The following is a 15,183-nucleotide window of genomic DNA, read 5'->3' as shown; positions in this document are numbered from 1 at the left end:
TCTTCACATTAAGCCTTCTTCAGTAATTAGCTTGCCTTTTTCAAAGGGAATTCCTACTTTCTTCTGAATAACTGTATTCTAGCTGATTCACAGCAGCATGGAAACACTACAAAAACATACTTCAAGTAGAAATATTAAAGCTAGGTGTTGATCTACCATTCTTCAGAGAATAGTACCACCAATACACACCTTTCTATAAAAATGACCTGATAGTTGTGTAAATAGTTAAATTCCCGAAAGATTGATATACTAGATATGACCATTGCATGTATTCAGATTTACTGAAAAAACAGTAATCAGACATGGCACTTTAGCAGCCTGATTACTGATCCAGAGCATCAGGAAAAAAATTAAGTTAAATTACTGCATTTATTTCTACTTTTGAAAGCAACAATAAAAAAAAAACAACAAAAAACCCAACCCCCCCCAAATTACTCCATCTTAACAGTGACAGTCAACCTAAGAATTCAATTTTATCTTCAGTATCCTAGTTTCCAATAAAGATATGTACCATAATACATATGCAATCTTTCTGCTACACTGTAGTGTGGCGTCTTCACACTGGATCTTCCCTCCGTATTAATACAGTAAATGTGCAAGAGTAGCTATAGTCAAGTGTTTGCTGAAGATTCAATGTATTTCCATTTAAAACCCAAAATACTTCCCACAGTAGCATTTTGAGCTCAGCATTTTACACCACCTCCTTCCAAGAGAGGAAATCCACCAGGACAAAGCAGTTCATTAAACCACAGGTTCGCAATTTCTTTTGCCAAACAGATGCTCCAGCTACTTCAATCCTTCCTTCTCTTGGAGTAAACTAACATGATGAAAAAGAATCAGTCTTAATCCATACTGTATTTCTTTTTATTGTGCTTAAGTTTTAACAGAGACATTTCAACTGCTCTGATTTTGTCTTCAGTTATCAAATCAGTACTCAACCCGTTACCGAGAAAGTTTACCCATGGAACAAGATTCAAGTCTAAATTTTATAGTAGCCCCATTTTCACAAGCACGAAGAGGTCATTCAACCTGAGACATTAACTGCCTTTTCAGTCAAATTCCCACAAAAGAGAAACCATGTGTTCAGGAAAAAAATTCTCTATATGCCTTTATGTACGAGTTCATTGCTTCCCATTTCCCACCAATTGATTTTTCAGTGTTCGAACCATAACTAAGTCAATGAAGTCACCTAAACAAGCGATTTAAAGATTCAGCTATGGATTTCTTCAGGATAAAACTACTGACTAGTGCCAATAGTACAAAAACATTAAGTTGCACAAATAAATCACACTAAGCCAGAACTTTATACCAAGATTGTTCATGTGCCAGTCACTAAGAGGGGCTGGTGAGGGGGGAAAAAAAAAAAGCCAGAAAACCCAAGAAACTGAGTAAGTTTCATACAGGGAATATCTACCATGACTAATCCACAAGTCATGAAAGGCATGCCTAGTCTCCTCATGCCTCTTGAACTAATACATAATACACACTGTTGAGACAGACATTGAAAAGAGGCCAACTATTTGAACACTAACTGAAATGCACAGAATTCTGCTCAAATTTTGTCTCCACTTGTCACTGCTATATTTAAGCATAAGGTGGAACATTTCTTAAAAAAATATTCAACTATTGCTTTCTACCTTACATATAAATAAGGCTCACAAGTTACACTTCTGCAACGTATTTCAGAATGTACAGAATATACATATTCAGTAATGTCATTTAAGAAAACCAGTTTTGTTCAGAAATCAGCGATTTGCAGTATTTAAATCTACTGAATCTCAACCTGTACTGAACCTTAACATAATGACCAGCTGTATGTAACTCCAACAAACTTAGTACAGAAAAGCCCTACAAGTAAACTTACACAAAAGCTGCTTGGATTTCTGGGAAGGTAACGAACTGCCTTAGAAAGTCATCCTAGTTAGTGAAAAACACAAGCTGTTTTGTTTCAATTTTTTATTTTGGACAACTCTACTTCCAGTAATTAGAGGCTTTAGCTACATAAAGATGACCAGACTACATTTAAAAAGTCAGTCAAGACTCAAGTAACAGTTATCCCTTTTCTGAAGATGTGAGAAAACATTTTTTCCACCAAGGAATACTTCTAACAGCTCATTTGTGCCATGAGAACATAGTGTTCTCACATGAATTGCATGAATATTTTCAGAGTCTAACTTTTTTATTGCTGCTACTTTCAAGATTTACAGACTGAACTGAGCAGGCCTCATATATATTTATACATGTACATACACTTGCAGCAATAGAACATTACTTGCAGCTATAGAGCATTACTCAGTTACATCTTGTTCATTCGCCTTCTCCAAGAAATGAAATAGAACCAACAGATCATTACACCAAATCTTACATGTTTATCTCATCTTCTGACATGTTCAGACTCCAAAGACAAAAAAAACCCCCTAATCTATGCTAATCATTTAACTTGAGCTATAGTTTATATAACAGTATATATACTCCAAAGTGTTTAAAATTTTAAAAGTAGTTTAAAGCTCAAGTGAGAACAACCACATCTTTAATTTGCAATATGTCTCTGGTTTTAGTCTTCAGCCAGTTATTATTTAACTAACTTCTCTCAGTTGCTGAGCAATCAAGCTAACAGTTCAAACTAGTGAGCTAATTGCTGTGCCACTCCAAGATAGGTATTTCCTTTGACATAGACACTTCCACTTGAGAACCAATATTTTGCTCAAAGATTGTACTTGAATAATGAATAGCAGCTACATGTCTACTACAAAATAAAGCTTTAGAGGTGTACAATGCACAAGATTCTAAAGAGCAAGAGACTTCAAGGCCACGTTATTCATCTCAACTGATCCAAGGTACTGATGCATAGGACACATTTACTGTTGTAATAAAGTCTAGCTCTCCTCTTGAAATCTAACACTGAAACGCGACCTCCTTCGCTCACACTTTTACAACATTGAAGGCCTTGACTATCATAATTCTCGACATCCCTTAAGGAAACAAGTTGTATTCACTTACTAATCAAGATCTTACTCTAGCTTCAAGACAAAAGCAGCATCATGAAGTCTTCTTACATTTCTCCTTAGATTTGACAGGTTTTGTGGATCTTTTTTCCCTTTTCTTTTTGCTCGCTTGGAAGACAGTAAAAAGAGCTTGTGTCTTCCCTCTCATTTCCTAATCATGTGTGCTGACAGGTCATATGTTCCAGCATGTCTTTGAAACATGGAATGAGGTTCTCACACAAGCCGCTTAATTAAAGTCACTGTCAGATGACTTTTACTGGTGGGTTACAATAATTACTTGAGTATTGTATTGTGATAGGGCACCCAATCCCATTCATTTCAAAGCTTTAAAACCTAACTGAACTTCATCATTCAACCTGTACAAATGTTTTAGAACTTGTCTGTACCGGTCAGCCAGACTTCCTCCTTTAACGAAACAGTTCATACCACTGTTCAGATTGCATAGGCAACAGACAGTGGATTTACCTTGTTTTGATCAGCAAGAGATTGTCCAGTACTGTTTCATATGCAGCCTGCTATTAATTGCTATCTCCAGTACCTTCAGATGTTTCAATTTTAGCTAAGTCCCTATGTACTGATTTTTTGATCACACAGCGATCCAATCCATGCTGGTAATACTTCACAGCCAAGTCTACCACAAAACCACCTTCTGTCTAAAGCTAACAGAAGTTAAGCAGGTGGATGCTCCTCCTAGATGATCTACTTGACACACCTATTTTCCAACCTATTTGCAAACATGCTCTAAGACTCTCCACCTATTTCACCAATAATACTGTTAGTTGCATGCATACACTAACAGTCCACATTTCAGTGTCTCAAACTGCAAGAGTTCCTCTCTATTCCTAATTTTAACAACTGAGAGGACTGGTAACAAAGCAGTCATTTACTATTCACGGCTCCACACTTACATATTAATACCATGAGACTGTTCTACCTCAACAATCTTAAAATAATTTCAAAGCTGATTATCTCATTTGAGAGTGCAGGGAGAGAAAGCATAAGCTTCTTGTTCTAACATTTTTGGTAAAACACCTTCCAGAGGAACATGTTTTTGGCCCTCTGAGTTCTGACACACCCTGCTCCCTCCCCAAAATGAGCTGCAGTATCTCTTCATTTTCCCACCCTTCCTCACATCGCCACACAGACCAGATCTCAAGGCCCAGTACTGCAAATGTATCTCAGTCCAAACTGTACAACCTATTGTTTTATTTCAAATAAACACCTAATTTCCTTTTTTTCAAACAAAATTTTCATCAGCTTTATGTTGCGTTCACTAGCCCTCCAGTTTTAGACCACTGCAAGAATCTTATTCAAAACAGCAAGGCACTGACCATTCTCACTTAACTTGTCAAAAAGCAGTTTGGAGAGTAAACAAAACAAAAAAATCCCTAAAACTCACTTCCAGCATTAAAAGCCACAGTACTAGGAACTATCAAATATTGACCATGGTAACAGAAGCTGTTCACTAGTAATTCTTAACCAAGCCTCACTCAGTAACTGAAAAAGGTACTGAGGAACTATGGGTTCCTGAACATATAATGGCCTTTGGCATACAAAAAAGTACTCATGCTATGAAATGAGAGAGTACTCTCCACACTTCCAGGCTTAATAATTGTTTTAATAAACAGCAGATTTAGAGATTTGTCTATATGGACCAGCCATGCATGAGCCTATTTATAAAAGCAATCCATTTTGCTACCTGCTCTAGAACCATGCCCCGCTTAACAGCACACCACTGGCAAGAGAGAGAAACCACACTGACACTTGCAGCCACTTATGTTGCACTAGCTGTCAACCATTTCCACAAGACAATAAAGCCAAACTGCAAAAGAGCAGAAAAAGTGAAGTTTTTCCCTATATCAGCAAGTTATTCAGCTCATGGATATATCTGGCCTTAGCACACACTAACACTGGGAACTAAGAAGAGTTCCAATCAAGAGTGGAGCAGAACAACAGGAACATCCCATTTTGGTGACAGCAAGTTGCTGTGTCAGCAGAACTCCCATGAAATACTCTTAAGGTCACGCTAAGCATTATTGTTAGGTCAGTTTAATTTTAGCCAACATCAGAAAGCTTAGACACATTCTTCCAGTCCGCCTTCTCCTGCATCAGCACTCATCAGGTACCTAAGAGAGCCCAGTGTACAAAAACTCGTTTTCTTCCTGATTTAGCCTTCTGAATTGGCTCATTCTCTGCTCAGTCAATCACAAGTGGCAATGCAACAGAGGCAACAGGAACACAGCTGCACATTCTAGTGGCATTTTCAGATTTTTTTTTAGCTAGAGAATCAAATCACTTAAGGACACTGCAGAAAACAAGTCTGAAACCTCAACTTGAGGCTTTATAAAAATATATGCTTAAATTACTGGGAAGTAAGTGTGTGTGTTTCTTCTGAGTACCAGAGCATGATCAAATTACTGTGTCAAAAAAAGATCAGAACCAAGCAATGGAAGAGATTCAGGATTAAGTAGTACAAAATGCTTCAACACTAGCTTCCAATTAGAATTGTTAAGCAAGCACTTAGGGAACAACACCTGCACTTACATCAAAGAGATAGTATTATAACCTAGTGTTCTTGCCTAAGGATCTGCTTTATCACAGTCCTCACCTGAAGTGGAATGCTAGTTTGTCAATGAAGTTTTTTGGGGGGAAGTGGGCTGGGAGCACAAACAGGGCATGAGGTTGGGTTCTATAAGCATTACACTTACTGGACTCAGCTCAAGTTCCCTCCTCTGTAGGGCACTTGCCTTTTTTAAAAAAGCAAACCAGAGGTATGTTATTTCCATCTTAAAACCTTGTTCAGGGTTTATCACAACAGTGTAACAGGCATACAAAAACCTACCAGAAGGCAAAAAATTTTGGTTAAACGAAGTGTAGCAACTGAACAGTCTGAAGCCAAGACTACTGAAATCCTCTTAGCTGGCAAATGCAGAGAAAGGCATTGTCAGGCTGCTTTTTCATTTTATTAATGTTCAAGGGACTCTATCTTCTGAATCCAGAGGTCAACTTTACCTGATATGAAAAGGAAACTAGGAACATTATGATGACAATTGTTTAAATACTGACATATTCCTAGATTTCTCCCATTGCACTGATATATCACCACTGTGGCTCATGCACATTCATCACTTGGAAATGCATCTATTGACTTCTGAATGTTAAATTTTTACACCTACAAGTGGACCAAAACTAGGTTCCAGTCCTAACTTTATCTAGCATGTAAGCAGCTCTCCTCTAGGTGACTATAGCCTACATGCTTACAAAGGCTAGAGTAAGGGGAACACCATTTCTAGTTGAAAATCGTAAAAGAAGTTCCACAAAGGTAGAATTTTTCAAGCAACCTAGAAGTTGAAGATACTGGCCACAAGAACTGGTTGAGTTTGAGAATACATGAAAAGATGAGTCTCTTAATTTCAGTACTGTCTCAATCAAAAGCTGACTGTTGCTGAAGCAGGGGTTTTACTCAAAACATCAAGCTCAAGAAAGAAATTCTCTGTAAAGGGGTATCATAGGATGTTCTGCAGAATTTTTAAGTACTTTGAACCCCCACCTGTTGCTCCAAAGGGTAGAGCTGACAACATGTAACACCATTCCACCAGGAGGCTCGTGTTACTGAACTCCTTCATTCCCCACAGCTGGTGGAAGGGACAGTCAATTATCTTCCCCTAGCTGCTGAATCAACAAGTATATTTTTAGATACATCTAAATATCAAGGAATACTGATATTTGTGGGGAAGACTACAGCTACCATTCACAAGATAGCATCCAGATCCCATGGAGAGAAGACGCATACTGCCTGTTAAAAGGCCAGATAATGCAATACTGGACAAAATACTCTCATCCTAATACAACTGGGTCAAGATGATAAAGTATGCAAAGCTCTACAGCACCACAATAAACACCTATTATCGGCAAGATTAAAGTTTTTATCACAGAAAACAAGGAGACAGATTAGAAAGAGGTATTTTACTCCAGTGCGACACAAAGTCAAAGGAAGTAGTTAAACGTAGACGATCATTAAAATAGCTTAAGCCCAACTCAGAATCATGAGTTGGAGCTTCAAAAAAGCTCTGCACCTCTGGACTTGAAGTCAGGCATGGCTGGAACCCACTATTCTTATTTCACAATGCCATTTTCTTCACATGTTAACTGGTGCTTCTGTTCTAGTTTCACCACCTCCACATAGAGCAGAGACTGTGTCCCTGCATACTCTGCTTCCTACCATGCTGCACAGACCTTCAAGCAGCAGGAAACCAAATACAATCTAAGACACTAGAGGAAAGTTTATAAAAGGTTAGGCTCATGATTCCAATTGAGTTGTGAAGGACACTTAGAAAGACAATTTTCTAAGGTTAAAGCTTCAAATCTAACTACTTACCAAGAACCTTTACAAAGTCCCATGAATTTAAAAATGTCATCTGGAATTTCAATTTAAACCGTATTAGCGCTGTTTTACACTCTGTTAACATTACAATCTTCTACGTATGTTAACGCACAGCAAATTAATACATTCATGTTTATCCTGATACTAAGCATTCAGATAGTTACAAGACATACTGAACTAGTAAATGAGGCAAGCTTTGATGCAGCTGGAAGTTCTTCTGCAATGCACATTCCAAACTCTGTTTAACCAGACAAACCTCCCAATCCCACTCTCTTTAAAAGGAAGCAAGTGAGACAAGGTACTCTTTTTTCAACAAATGGGTCAGGCTCAAAAGCAGGACCAGAGGAGAACATCTTTAGTCCCACTCCCTCAGAAAACTATTACTAAGAGTAAACAAGTAGTTCACAAGTTATCCATACAAATATACACCACTTCCTCTCCCCCTAAACATCACAAAATGCTTCACATTCCCATTTAAATAAATTTAAATTAACAACTACCAGAGCAATAGATATAAATACACTAAAAGAACAGCAAATGACATCGAAAAAAGCAATTATTCATGTAACTCAAACCTTTGATTGGAAAGTTTGTTGAAGAGTTCCAGACGATCTTCAAGATCTTCTGAAACACAGAAGATGAGTCAATGGTTCTGACAAACTGACCTTGAGAAAAAGGTTAAATTCCTCGTATGTGGTATCCTGTTTAAACACATAACCAAAATATCTAACAGATATAGCGGGAGGTCAAAAGGAGCATTGTGCTTCCGTTCTGCATCTTGGTGGGGCTGCCAACTAACTGCATTAGACCAAGTCAAGTTATACATAAGTCTTTCCCAGTGGGCCTGAAAAAAAGCTTCAAGTTCCAGTGGGTTCAAATTAGAAAACAGTCAGCAGGAACAAGTATAAATAACTGACACAGGATTTGAAGTAACTGGTTAGAGAGCAAAAACTGTTCTGAAAGTTACAGCAAGTATATGGTAATTATATTTTAAGAATTCAAAGTGCCACTCTAGAATATGCTAATGTAGACGTAAACTCTGTGCTCTAGCCAACATCAGTAACGCTCCACCTGGAGTTGTTCAGCTTGAACATCATAGTTTAGATATTAGCCACCTAGAGAGTCTGAAAGCAAAGTGTGCTCAAAGGCCTGAAAAACATGATCTATAAGGAAGGACTGGAAGAACCGATCATTGTTCTCAAAGAAGGCAACCCAGTAAAGGTCCTGAAGTACTTACACTGCAAAAAGAGAATGTCTGAACTGCTGAGTATGCCTGCAGAGGTTAGGAAGGAGATAAACTGAAGCCACAAAAAAACCTCACCACAAAGACTAGCAACAACAAAACCCACTGAAATCAAGAAAACTTTGGATGCTACAGAAAGCAAATTCCTCAAACGAACATCCTGGCCAAAACAGTAAACACTTTTAGAAATGTTTGATGTTTAGTTACAAAAAAACCCCACACCCAAACTAACCCAAGCAGATCCTGCACCAGGGTAGAGACATGATCTCTTGTTCAATGATTTTGTCAGCTTAATTACTATAAGATTATTAACAGACATTTTTAATAAGTTAATTTTTAGTAGTAATCTGGTCTTCCTTCAAATTCTTCTTAACTAACACACATGCTGATGGACTCAATTAAAAGCTCTCCTTTCATGAGCATGTTTGCAACAATCCATTCCATACACTTGCTCTCTCATGACCATTTGGTTCACCCAGACCTCACTGCTCTGAGAAGATTTCAGACTACATGGCTTTTAGAAGTCTTCTCATTCCCAGTCCTCTTACTAGCAACCTGCTGATTCATACCTTTTCCACCTGTGTTTCAAGACTGTCCTCACTTGCATTGCAAATCAAGTAATTAACACAGGTACACATGTAGGAATTACCAAATCCAGCAAGAAGACATTAACTCACAAGACATCTAGGATGGCCGATTCATTTCACTTTTAACACTGTTAGTAGCACTTAATTATAAAACCGAAAGTTCTGTGTTCAAGAGCACCAGTGCTTTTAGCTAGCACATAGTTACTTACTAAGACAGAGCACTCAATTACTTTTTTCCCCCCTCAGGTCTATTGCATTTGGAGTTTAACTTGAACATTATATTCAACCTGTTCAATTAGCTGTTTTCTCACCAAATGTTTTTCATCATTTGTATCCTTTCCAGTCACTCCTTGTCAGTACAGGTTTTCCTCGTCAGAGGGACAGCCAGCTCACAGCAGGTAATCAGTCTTCTCTATTACTTATTTCTTGTATTCTGATCCACAAGCAGATATTCTGCTTTTGTTATGTATTCTTTAAAAGCTTTTAACTCTTCAAAGCTGTATATATGAATCCACAAAATCTCTATTAGCATCAGTTTGTCCTCAACTGAGTTACTGTGACATACTCAAATCAGTCCTTAGAGACTAGCTTTCTTGTTCTCAGCCACAAATAAGACTTGGAGAAACAACAGCCAGCCTTCAGCTTTGAGAAAAGTAACTCATTCTGAGAATATTGATTAATAAGCTATGTTATAACCTGATGTTCAGACATAAGTTAAGTGTTGCCTGCTTAAAATTTATCTTAAAAGCTCCATTTCTTCATTTATTTGCAGGGCTGTGAGTTGAAGGTGATGACAGAAATTCTACTCAGGAGATATACAGTAACACCTAATCACTTAGTTTTAAGTCAGCTAGTGCTTCAGCTTTTCTACCTTCTATAAATCAAGTACATAGAGCTTCATTTGCCTTTAAGCCAGCCCCATCACCTACCACCAGCTGCCTTTCATGATACAAGGAGACAGTTGCACGCATCACACAAAAATCATCACTTTCTGGACACCAGTTAATTCTTAAAAGGTTTCAACTCTAGTATGCTCTTCAGAGCTAAGTCTAGAAGTTCCAAAACTGGCATTACTACACTGAAAGTTTAAAGCAGATGCCAACATAACACCCAAGACAGAGAATATGCTCCAAAGCAGTACGCTACCTAGTACGTGCAGCTGCCTTCGTGCAAGACCTCTGACAAGGACAATCTTTCCTCTTAAGAGTGCAAAATTCAGAAGGCTACACAGCTTCCAGTCCACAGTCCAAACTTCAGAGATAAGCACAAGATATTCAAGCTGCTGTAAGACGCCATTATCCTACCACACTCAGAACTGTATGAGATGCTCAGCGGTGCCAGTGAAGGCCAATCCAGGGGAGGCAAGGCTTACTGGAGGATTCTCCTTCAGGAGAGAGCAGCACTTAAGTCAAAGACACACCTGACCTGCACAGGACGGCCTATACAATTGACTGTATAGACCAAAAGATGACATCAAAAGATTGATATTTGTCTACAAAAACAAACGTGTGACCTGAACACTTTATATAAAGTTATTGTAGACTGGGGCAGGGGGGACAGGGCAGGAGGTGGGGTGGGGGGAGAGGGAAGAGAAGAGTGTGTTAACCACTGATACCACCTCTAGCTTCACCTTTCAATAACTTAGATAAAAGACATCAAAAAATGGAAGACACTTTGATCAAGATGGCAGTTCTAGATGGAGATTGCTTCCTTGCACTCCACATACTTCCTCATCACCTGGAAACCTAACAGCATAGCTTGTCATAAAAAATTTGTGCTCTCACCAAGGAAAAAGTTACCAAGAGTAGTCACATGCAGGAATATAGGCAATAACATGCAGGGGCAAGGGTGGTTTGTCAAGACCAACATTTACTCCTAATACTTTCAGCTGTTCCAAACCTGATCTGACCTGTCAGCTTAACCCTCAGTTGATTTTTAAGTACCTCCTGTTGACTTCACAATCCTTCTGCATCCACAGCATCCTCTGGCAAGCAGTGCCAGAAATCTTGCCAGCAGTTCTAAAAACACCTTCTTTGCTTGCAACTCACCTCCTTTTAGCTTCATCTGATGAGCACCTACTTTCTGCACTGTAAGACTTAATCTGTACACACATTGTTGATATCACTCATGATTTCACAGATCCCACCATATTCCTCCCTCTCCTCCTCTTGTCCCAAGAAACTGCCTCTTTTCTCAACTGAGAGGTCTTATCCGACTTCACTCAGAAGTCCACTTTCATATCTTTGATCCCTGCTGCCCTCCTCTGAACCTACTTGAATCCTAAGTTTTTTTTCTGTTTTTTGTTTACTTTTAGGATCAAGCAACCAAAAGTGAACAGAGTATCTGAAAAAACACCAACCTATTCCCTCATTAGAACAGCATGTTCTGTTCTCTTAGTCCAACACTCGATTTGCCGCCCCCAAGACTGACACAGAAAATCATCAATTCACAGAACTGACCATCACATACTCAAAGTCTTGTTTCCAAGTATTATATATTATAAATATTATACATTTGTGTATATATATAAAGTTTACTCCTCCCCTCCACAAAGGAGGCCTCCTGGGCATCACTGAACATTTATCTACACTTCAGCTTGTTTCATTATTCACTCAGTTTCATAAGCTCCTCCGTAACTCTGTAATTCATCATTATTCCAACTTCCTACCAGCACCAAGTAATTATGTATAATTAGGGCACCTCATACTCCAAGAAATCCAATATACAAGATCCTTCTATCCTCCAGAACCACCCAAAACTATAGCTTCCACCAGATGAATACTCTCTAGAAAAAGGTCCTAGCAAGACTGCAGTGACTGCTAACTGAAGGTTTGGTCAAATAAATCTCCTTCCACACTTCCTTCCAGACTACAACCCTCTCCATTCTATTTGGAAAAGCTATTTAATGTTATTTAATGCTATCACAATACCCAACAGCTGCTTTTTTTTTTTTTTTTTTTGAGAGAGAAGGAAGAAAATTGGGGGTGGGGGATCAGGCACTCAATATCACAGAAGTCTGAAGAGTTATTGCCCATCACTTGTGCTTCACTTCAAAAAATCTGGGAGTTACCAGTGACACAGCAGCATAGCCTCCTCCACCTAGCCATAAACTTGCAAAAAATGTGGGTTGGCATTCCAGGAGTTGCACACTAAGTCCAACAAACAACTTCCCTTCCCAGTTATATGGTTGTTTCAGCACTACCATATGATAAACTTGCCATTACATAGACTAACAGAAATACAAGGCAACTACAATTTGAATTCAAAAATGCAATATAAAGCAATCAGTATAGGATTTTTTCATTGCTGTTTGTTGCCTTTCTGCTACACAGTGATAGATACACACACTGCCATACTAATCATAAGGGTAACCGCAATGTGTATCTTGCTAGATTACCTAGAAAGCTCATGTCTACCCCAGGGTATAAGTTACTAGCAGCAAGACATTCTTCAAGCAATCATTCTGACTTCATCTGTCAGACCCAGGCATTCAGAATGCTCAAGTACCAGGAATCTGTTTGTCAGCACCAGCTTGTAGAGAAAAGGCATTCAACAGAAAGCCTGTGATGTCTCCAAAGTGTTCAACAGGTCATCTCTGACACAGGTATAAACTATATTCCTAATTCCCAAGCAAGACACCTACCAATTACCACATATACAAGTGAAGTCCTAGGTACAGGTTTCTTCACAATGCATTTCTCATTGGCAAAGGCAAGCAAGCTCTAATGTTGATTTAGAGAATAATGATTTAATGTAGGTGAGAGGCAAAGGACCTCTAGAGGCCACCTAGTCATGCTTAATGTAGGTCCAGTTGTATCAGACTGCTTGGAGATTCATCCAGTCAGGTTTTGAGTATCACCACAGAATGAGATTCCTCAACCATTTTGAGCGCCTGCTCCAGTCTCTGATCTCCCTCAGACGAGTATTTTTTCCTTACATGGGCTTGGAATTTCCCTCACTCTAGTTTGTTCCTATTTCCTCTTGTGCTGCACCTCTGAAGAAAACCTGGCTCCATCTTCCTGACACACTCCCATCAGGCAGCAATAACATCTCCTTGCCCTCAGCCTTCCCTTCTCCAGGCTGATCAAGCCCAGCTTTTGCAGTCTCCTCACACATCCTGTGCTCCAGCTCCCAACCAACATGGTGGTCCACCACTGAACTCACTCCAGTACCTCAGTGCCTCTCTGGTACTGGAGAACCCCAAACTGGACACAGTGCTCCAGTGTCAAATAGAAGTGAAGGATCCCTTTCCTCAACCTGCTGCCATGCTTAACACAGCCCAGGATGAGGCAAGTCTTTCTTTGCTGCAACGGCAAATGGCTGATACATGTTCAATTTGTTGTTCACCAGGACCCCACATCTGTGCCTGCCAAGCTGCCTTCCAGCCCGCTGGACCACAGCTTGTGCTGTTGCACAGGGATATTCCAGTCCAGCTGTAGGACTTCATACTTGCCACTGCTGAACATCACGAGGTTCCAGCCAGCTTGTTTCTCCAGCATGCTGAGGTCCCTTGAAGTAGCAGTCCTGCTTGCTAGTGTATCAGCTGTACCCCAGTTCAGTATCATCCACAAACTTACTAAGAGTGCTATATTCTGCCTTCAAAGACGTGAAATGGTATTTGCCTCACTATCAATTAACAACTAGCTATCAGTTGGACTCTGTACAACTGAATTTCACCCTTCAAGCCATTCCCAACCACCTTTTTTGCCCTTCACGTGCCCAGAGGAGGCTTAGAGGAAGATTTGCTCTATTATCTTTCCAGAGACTGAGGCAAGCCTGACCAGGCTGTAGTTCAACAATCTTAAGGGTCTTCTCCAACCTGGATTCTCCTTTCTTGAAGATGGATGTGATGTCTGCCTTTTTCCACTCATCAGGAACAACCCTTAGTCACTATGAGTTTTCAAAGGTGACAGAACATGGCATCAGCCAACACACACACACCACTCAAAAGCATCTTTTTTGGCCCATGGTTCTGAACATGTCCAATGGCTTAAGTAGTCTCAAACTATATTTTTCTCTACTGTGGGTAATGCTACATCCCACAGACTCTGCTAGTAGACTCAAGTAACTGAGAAGCCAGAGGGAAGACCTTACCAAAGCAAACACAAGATATTGTACATCTCAGCACTTCCCATGTCCTTCCTCACTAGGCTCCCTGCCCCACTGAGCAGCAGGCACACATTTTCTTCAGTTTTTCTTTTGCTGACTGTCGTTACAGCAGCCTTTCCTGTCACCATTAACATCCCTTACTTGTTCCAGCTGCAGCTGGGCTTGAGCTTTCCCAGCATTATCCTTATGCTCTCAGATACCATCTATGTTCCTCCTGCTTCAACCTTCTGCAGACTTCCTTTGTACATTTGAAGCTTGCTGAGGAATTCCCTGTTCTTCCATGCTGAACTTCTGCCAGATCTGTTGGACTTCCTGCACGTTGCAGGGGACATTTATTATAGTTTGAAGAGGTTTCTCTTGAAGATTAGCCCACTGTCCCCAGCCCATCTACCCACCACAGCAGTTTCCCCGTGAAAACATTACAAGCAGATCCCCAAATAAGGTGAAACCTTTTCTTCTACAGTTGGGGTTATGATTCTATCAGTCCTGATCACTTTCCTAAGTATTTCAAACTCCAGTCTCAAAGCTACTTCAGCCAACAGTGCCACTGATTGTTACATCATCAACCAGTTGTTCTTTGTTTACGCATAACAGATCAATTAGAGAATCTTCCCTAGTCAGCCCATGATCACCTGCATCAACAAATTGTCTTTAACAAAACCCAGGTATCTCCTGGACGGTTTGCGTCCAGCCCTATTGCTCTTTCAGCTGATGCCAGGGTGGCTGAAATTTCTCATGATCATCATAGCCTGCAATCATGAGGCTTCTTCCAGGTGCCTAAAGAAGGCTTCATCTACCTTTTGATCAGGCCAGGAGTAGCAGACACTTAGTGTCAACTGTTTTAGTCTGTCCTCT

At 39.7% G+C, this 15,183-nt stretch overlaps 1 protein-coding gene across 3 annotated transcripts in view; it reads right to left on the bottom strand.

Moving 5' to 3' along the window:
- The window catches only part of NECTIN3 (nectin cell adhesion molecule 3), a 71,230-nt gene that overhangs the window by 42,051 nt on the left and 13,996 nt on the right, over positions 1-15,183 (bottom strand). The gene's annotated exons all lie outside the window — the stretch shown is intronic.

The sequence above is a fragment of the Strix uralensis genome, chromosome 2 (genome assembly GCF_047716275.1).
Source record: "Strix uralensis isolate ZFMK-TIS-50842 chromosome 2, bStrUra1, whole genome shotgun sequence".
Classification (NCBI taxonomy): Eukaryota; Metazoa; Chordata; class Aves; order Strigiformes; family Strigidae; genus Strix; species Strix uralensis.
This window is presented reverse-complemented; position numbering and strand designations above follow the sequence as displayed.